At 41.9% G+C, this 7,500-nt stretch overlaps 1 protein-coding gene across 1 annotated transcript in view; it reads left to right on the top strand.

Annotated features, from left to right (window-relative positions):
* Positions 1 to 7,500, top strand: part of LOC122334586 (alpha-2,8-sialyltransferase 8F-like) — a 25,870-nt gene that overhangs the window by 923 nt on the left and 17,447 nt on the right. The window lies entirely within an intron of this gene.

Genomic DNA, 7,500 nt, shown 5'->3' with positions numbered 1-7,500 from the left:
AGGCGGCGTGGTTTTATAGAAGTAAAGCAGTCAATCTGATCTGTAAATAATATATTTTTCAGTCTTGTCTGTTTATGTTAAGGCAAAAGGTATTCGAAGATATTTAGTCAATATCCAAAAGGTTTTTAATAAAAGTCCCATTCATTGGTAGCCATGTAAACATTCACAGTGCTATCTAAATAATCTGACTTCAGTATATCCAGCAAGCATTAGTTATTTACAGGATATACAAGACTTTACCGTACTACTACTGTTCCCATCCCTTGCCATATTTAATGTTCATAGCTCTTTGAATTTCCCAGTTCTAAATACAGCTAGGAAGCCATGCATGTGCAATTTACATTTACATTTACATTTACATTTAGTCATTTTGCAGACGCTTTTATCCAAAGCGACTTACAATTGAGAGTACAACAGCGATTCATTTTTTTAGAGAGACAAACAGACAGTGTAAGTGCTTATAACACCCAGTCACAGGGAGTGTTCAAATTAGTACATGCCAGAAGGGAAGGAATAAACAAGGGGATAAGAAGAGAGACAGAGACAGTGAGAGTGAGAGTATTTTTTTTTTTTTTTTTTTTTTTTTTTTTTTTTTTTTTTATGATGAGGTCAGGTATTGCTGAAAGATGTGAGTTTTCAGCAGTTTCTTAAAGATTGACAGAGATCCAGCATTCGGATATGTACGGGAAGATCGCTCCACCAGCCAGGAACAGAGAACGAAAGTTCTGGAGAGTGATTTCGAGCCTCTTTGAGATGGTACCATGAGGCGTCGCTCGCTAGCAGATCTCAGACTTCTAGAGGGTGTGTAGATTTGTAATAGTGAGTGGAAGTAGACCGGTGCCGAGTCTGTGGTTGTTCTATATGCAAGCATCAGTGCCTTGAACTTGATGCGAGCTGCAATCGGTAGCCAATGTAAGGAGATAAAGAGAGGTGTAACATGGGTTCTCTTGGGCTCATTGAATACCAGCCGTGCCGCTGCATTCTGAATCATTTGTAGAGGTTTTATTGTGTTCGATGGAAGTCCAGCCAGAAGAGCATTGCAGTAGTCCAGTCTAGAAATGACAAGGGCCTGGACAAGTAGCTGTGCAGCTTTCTCTGTTAGAAAGGGCCTGATCTTTCTGATGTTGTGTAGTGCAAACCTGCAGGATCGAGCAGTCTTTGCAATGTGATCTTTGAAGGTAAGTTGGTCATCGAGGATTACACCAAGATTTCTGACTGAGGATGATGGGGTAATTGACGAAGAACCTAGCTGGATGGTGAAGTCATGCTGTGTAGTTGGAGTGGCAGGAATACAAGCAGCTCAGTCTTTGTCAGGTTGAGCTGTAGATGGTACTCTTGCATCCATGTCGAGATGTCCGCCAGGCAACCCGAGATCCGAGTAGCTACCGTTGGATCGTCTGGATGAAAAGAGAGGTAGAGCTGTGTGTCATCGGCGTAGCAGTGGTAGGAGAAGCCGTGAGCCTGTATGATGGGGCCTAGTGATGTAGTGTAAATGGAGAAGAGGAGGGGGACCAAGAACCGATCCCTGAGGAACCCCAGTGACCAGTTGATGTGCTGTGGATACTTCTACTCACCAGGCCACCCTAAAAAACCTACCAGTGAGATAGGATTCGAACCAACGAAGTGGGATCCCAGAGATGCCCAGTGATGAGAGGGTAGACAGCAGGATCTGATGATTCACAGTGTCAAAAGCAGCGGATAGATCCAGCAGAATGAGAACTGATGATTTGGATTGAGCTCTTGCAGTCCGCAGGGCTTCCGTGACTGAGAGCAGCGCAGTCTCAGTTGAATGGCCGCACCTGAAACCTGATTGGTTATGGTCCAGTTTGTTGTTTTTCGAAAGAAACAGTGATACCTGGTTGAAAACCACTCTTTCAAGTGTTTTCGCTATGAATGGAAGAAGAGAGACTGGCCTGTAGTTATCAATAAGAGAAGTGTTTAAAGTGGGCTTTTTGAGCAGTGGGGTTACCCGAGCCTGCTTAAATGCTGTGGGGAAGGTACCTGTGAGGAGAGAGATGTTGATGATGTGCGTGAGTGCCGGCAAGACAGTGGGGAGATTGCTTGCAGGAGATGAGAGGGTATGGGGTCTAGCGGACATGTTGTTGGATGGCTGGAGAGAGAAGTTTGGATACTTCTGTCTCAGTGAGGGAGCAGAAGGAGAAAGTGGAGGAATCGGTAGTCGATGCGGTTGGTTGAAGGTTGTGCGTTGGGGGGGCTGAGAACTGGCTACTGATCGCTTTTGTTTTGTTTGTAAAAAATGTGGCAAAATCGTCAGGTGATATTGAGGTGGTGGGAGGTGGTGGAGGGGGATAGAGCAGGGAGTTAAATGATCTGAAGAGCTTACGTGTGTCTGAAGTGTTGTTGATCTTGTTTTGGAAATATGATGATTTGGCAGTGCGGATTTCGGCAGAGAAGGAAGAAAGCAAAGTCTGATACCTGCTCAGGTCTGTCAGATCTTTAGATTTGCGCCACTTTCTCTCCGCTGCCCTGAGTTTGACCCGATGCTCACGGAGAACATCAGACAACCAGGGGCTAGAGGAGGCAGTCCGTGCTGGCCTGGAGGAGAGAGGGCAGATGTCGTCTAGACAGGAGGTTAGAGCACTGAACAAGGTATCTGTAGCTGTATTCACATCCAAAGAAGAGAAATGGGTAGGTGAGGGAAGGGAGGAGGACACAGCAGAGGAGAGATGGGAGGAGAAAGGGAACGAAGGTTACGCCGGAAAGTAACCGTATAGGGGTTGGTTGCACAGAGATAGGAAAATGCAGTTGAAATGTAAGAAGGAAATGGTCAGAGACGTGAAGCGGTTGTACTGAAATGGTGTCTGCAGTACAACTGCGTGTAAAATTAAATCAAGCTGGTTGCCTGATTTGTGGGTGCTTGTCGTGATGAGGCGTTTGAGGTCAAATGAAGCTAGAAGGGAATGGAAGTGCGTAGCGTAAGGTTTGTCAAGATGAATGTTGAAGTCCCCAAGAGTAGGAGGAGTGCCTTCGTCTGTAAAAGATGACAATAATCCATCCAGCTCCTCTAGGAAGGTGTCTAGAATATGTCCAGGGGCGGTAGATTACCACTATGTGGAATTTTGTCGGAGTAGTAACTGTGATAGCATGAAATTCAAAAGAGATGTAATGACATACAAGTGAGTTGGTTGAATATTTCCAATTGTTTGGGATGAGCAGACCAGTGCCACCACCCCGGCCAACCTGACGAGGTGTGTGTGAGAAAGAGTGATTGTTGGCTAGAGCTGCTGGGGTTGCTGAGTCTTCTGGACGAATCCAGGTCTCCGTCAATCCCAGAATGTGGAGTGAAGAATGTAAAGAAAAAGCAGAAATGAAGTCAGCTTTGTTGACCGCTGACTGGCAATTCCACAGACCAACAGAGAAAGATAGGGGTGTAGTAGAGGATGTAGGGACAGAGCGTAGGTTAGTAGGAGTGCATTGTCGTCTGCGTGTGTTGTTAGGCGAGGACGAGAGACAACCGGAATGAGTTGGAGACACATGATAGAGGTAGAAAGAGGAAGTGAAGATGTGTAAGAGAATGAAGGAAAATGTACTTAAGTGCGTTGCTCAGTTAAAGTCGCGCAGTAAAAGTCGTATGTCTTTACTCTCGTAGTCTTCACACGAGGAGTCTGAACGCGAGCACTGGACGCTTCGCTGACGCTTTGCGCCAGCGCACACTCAACAAATAAATACAAAGTGTATGCAGTGGAAACAGCGAAAAAGCTAGTTCTAATTTGCCCAGGCAGTAGCCAATCAGGAGGTCGCTCAGGAAAAACGAAACTAACGCCTTCACACTTAAGTGCTCTTAATAGCCCGGAGGCAAACAATTTACAACCACTTAAAGTACAGCACAACTAAACTACACACTACAAATAAGTAGGGAAACGCAAATATTCTTCTCTCAAACAGCAAGAAATAATTTGAACAACACACAGCAATAGGTATAATAGACTTACGCGCTGGTGTCCGTCTCTTCTAGCCTGAAATCGCTTCTCTCAACTTTCAACTTTCTCAATTTTCAACTAGGAAACTTGTGTTTAAGATATTTCCAGCGTATGTCTTATGGGTTTCTACCCGTTTATCTCTGTGTGTGTGTGTGTGTGTGTGTGTGTGTGTGTGCATCAGGATCTGCCAGAGTTTTGAGAACGCAGCGGACGTGCAGGACTATAATGTGATAAGAGCTCGCTCAAGTATTGAGAAGCTAAACCATTCAGGGCTTTATAGGTAATTAATAAGATTTTAAAATCTATCTGATGTTTGATAGGAAGCCATCTCAGGGTATCAATCTCACGCATTGTTTTGGGTATTATGCTTCAAAAAAGGAGAAACTATGTATGTGGGGTTTTTGTAAGACAGGATGGGCAATATCATTTATTTTATTGAATTTCCTGAATCCGAACAAAAAAATGTCCCTCAGCATTCAACCTCAATCCAAATTAAGACAAGAAAACGTTAATTTTCAGGTTTTCATACAATTGTAAAGTGGTTTTAAAGTTACAATTTTAAAACTAGAGACATTAACGTTAGTGAATCCATGCTACTGTACGAAATTAAAATGGCGGACTGTTCTCGCGTCTTGTAGAATGCAATTTTAGTTCGTTTACATAGTTATATGACAACTGAGAATAGTTGTGGGAATGTTCTCTCTAGGTTATAAAACAAAATCAAAAAATAACCTGCAAGGAAAGTTCTGGGAACGTTCTCTTTAGGTTATTTAAAAAGAACCTACAGGTTAATGTTCCTAAAAAATAACTCAGTGTGAACCAGTTAACGATGGTTTTGGAAACCCCCCCGTGATGAATAAGGACACACAGAGATGTGTTTTTTCTGTTTATATATCACTGAAATGAATTCTTTTCAAAATCGGTCCCAAGCCGTTTCTTGTTGACACCAACATGAATCAGCAAATAAAAGCATATTAAAAGAAAATGGCTTGTTTGGGACTCCCAAAACCAAAATATGAACCATTCATAGCCCATAACAGCGGCACTTTAACTATAAACACATTCCAAAATAAAACCGTTATGAGTTATGGAAAGTACTTGAAGGGCTTTTATATACAGCTTGTGGTGTAGTAAAGACGAGGGTGATCCCTCACACCCCGACTAAGACTTGTATAAAACACAAAATACACGCCACAAAAAGATAAGACAGGCAATTTCTCAAACTCTTGAGCTCACGTTTATGAGTCAAAGTATACAAGATCAAAGTTCACAGTAAGAAAGGTTTTTCACAATACAGAAATAAAGTCATAGCTATAAGATTGCGGAGCAGGACACTATTTATAAGATGATGTTAAATGAACATGGACTGAAAGCTATCGTCTCAAATCATTTGGGAGCCGTTCAGTAAATAAAGTAAAATAAATGCATATTAAACGAAAATGGAAATGTTTTGGGGGGGGTTTTACCTTGCATGCATGTAAACACCTCCAATACCAAAATATGAACTTTTCATAACTTATAATAAGGGGCAGTTATTGGGAGCAAAAACTGAAGAAATGTCTACTTTGTGAAAATGAGGACCAAATTCCAGCAGATGACTTTTTACTGACTCCGTATAAATGGCAGGGTATTTGACACGTGACCTGGTTTACCAGGTAACTCGTCTGGTTCTGTGAGGGATGGAGAAAAATACAGGTGTCTGTGTGTGTCATCCTAAACCCCTCAGTCTCTCTCTCTCACACACACACACACACACACTCGTATGTTTCTCTGATGGCACTGGCGTTTGTCCGATGGATCCTCAGGCTTCTGATGACCCTGTTCTTCATTCAGGCTGTGTGTGTGATGTTTTATTACACATTTATTTTCACATTTCTATATTTCTCAGTAATTGTCGCAAAATCAGTGTCGCTGTTTTATTTTTAAAGTACATTGGATTCCTATCCATTTCGTAGTCACTGAGTCGTGATTGACTTTTCTCTACATTATTACTAACAACATGGTGTTATTTTTTTCAGTGGAGTCAGATTTTTAGGTGGGAATGTACTTGTGGTTTAAACGGTGTATGTTTAGATGTTCAGGACAGAGATGAGTTTGGTTCTCTAGAGCTCCGTTCGTTTCTGGAGTCCTTCAGTTTACTGTAGGTCTTTTTTATTAACTGACTTTATATTACATATCGGTTTACTTGAAAGAACTGAATGCATGTCATGCCACATGAAGGTAGGTTTCTTGAAGCGTCTTGGAGACGTAGTTCTCCACAGACAAAGACATAATCAGTGCAAGAACACAAAATACAAACAACAATAAATATGACGTGCAAGAATGCTTATGGGACAGGAAGTTCATTCAGGTGTGGTTATTGAAGAGTCTAATGGCTTGTGGGAAGAAAGTGTTCAACAATCTGGTTGTGAGGACCCGACTGCTCCGGTACCTCTTTCCAGATGGAAGGAGGGTGAATCATGTGTGTGAGGGATATGTGGGGTCCTGTGCTATATTGTGGGCTATCCGCCAGAAGAACACCAAGGAATTTGGTGCTCTTGACGGTCTCCACCTTGGAGGGTGGGTCTGAACCTGAGGTATTTATTAAACTTGATTATTATTCCCGTGATCTGAACAACTCCCATGCCGGCAGCACACAGAGTAGATTGGATTTGAGGGAAAACGGGGCGGAAAAGCTGAGATGTTTTAAAATTAATATATTAATGAATTCATTATATAAACATACCTCTGAAGGTTCTGGCTCAGAAATGCTTCGATAGCATTTCGTTTTCATCAACACTTGATGAATACAGGAAGTGCTCTTAATCACAACACTGCTTTCCCTGATGAGAAAAGACGTCTGCAGCCGGACCAAGCTGCTTGGATGGTTTTAGCTGGTCAGCAGGCTGGTTTTAGAGGGGTTTTGTCCACTTTCTTAGCTGGCCAGGCTTGGAGACCGAGGCTGGTTTTAGCTGTTCTTTCCACCAGGGATGTCCACTGTTTGGCCAAAAACTGACCAAATTTGCATGCCCTGCTCTAAATGTCGACCAGTTGATGAAAAATAAGCGTATGTGCATTCTACACATTTAAACAATTAAGTTAGATAAGTTATCTAGATTTATGAGCAGATCAAATATATTATAATTTAGTAATGAATTATAAATTTGAATTAAAGGGATAGTTCACCCAAAAATGAAAATGTGATGTTCATCTTCTTACCCCAAGGGCATCCAAGACGTAGTTGACGTTTATTCTTTCTTTAATGTTTTCTGTATCAATCGACTGGCAAGCCAAAATCTAAACCAGAGTGGTCAACTTATTCTTAAGTCTGGTCTGAGTGTATTCAGCTCCGTACACTACAGAAGCTGCTGCAGTCTGTCAGTCATACGATGGAAGTTAATGGGCACCAAATATCAAAAATTAAAAAACAAAAACACAGATGAAACCAAACTAAATCCTATGGTTAGTGACATGAAATGTATTTGTATGATTTTTACTTCTTATACACAACAGTGTACAGTATGTTATTGTATTGTGAATAATATTTGCTGATGATGAGGGCAACTTTTTGAGCAAGTAT

Source organism: Puntigrus tetrazona, unplaced genomic scaffold (genome assembly GCF_018831695.1).
Source record: "Puntigrus tetrazona isolate hp1 unplaced genomic scaffold, ASM1883169v1 S000000576, whole genome shotgun sequence".
Taxonomy (NCBI): Eukaryota; Metazoa; Chordata; class Actinopteri; order Cypriniformes; family Cyprinidae; genus Puntigrus; species Puntigrus tetrazona.
This window is presented reverse-complemented; position numbering and strand designations above follow the sequence as displayed.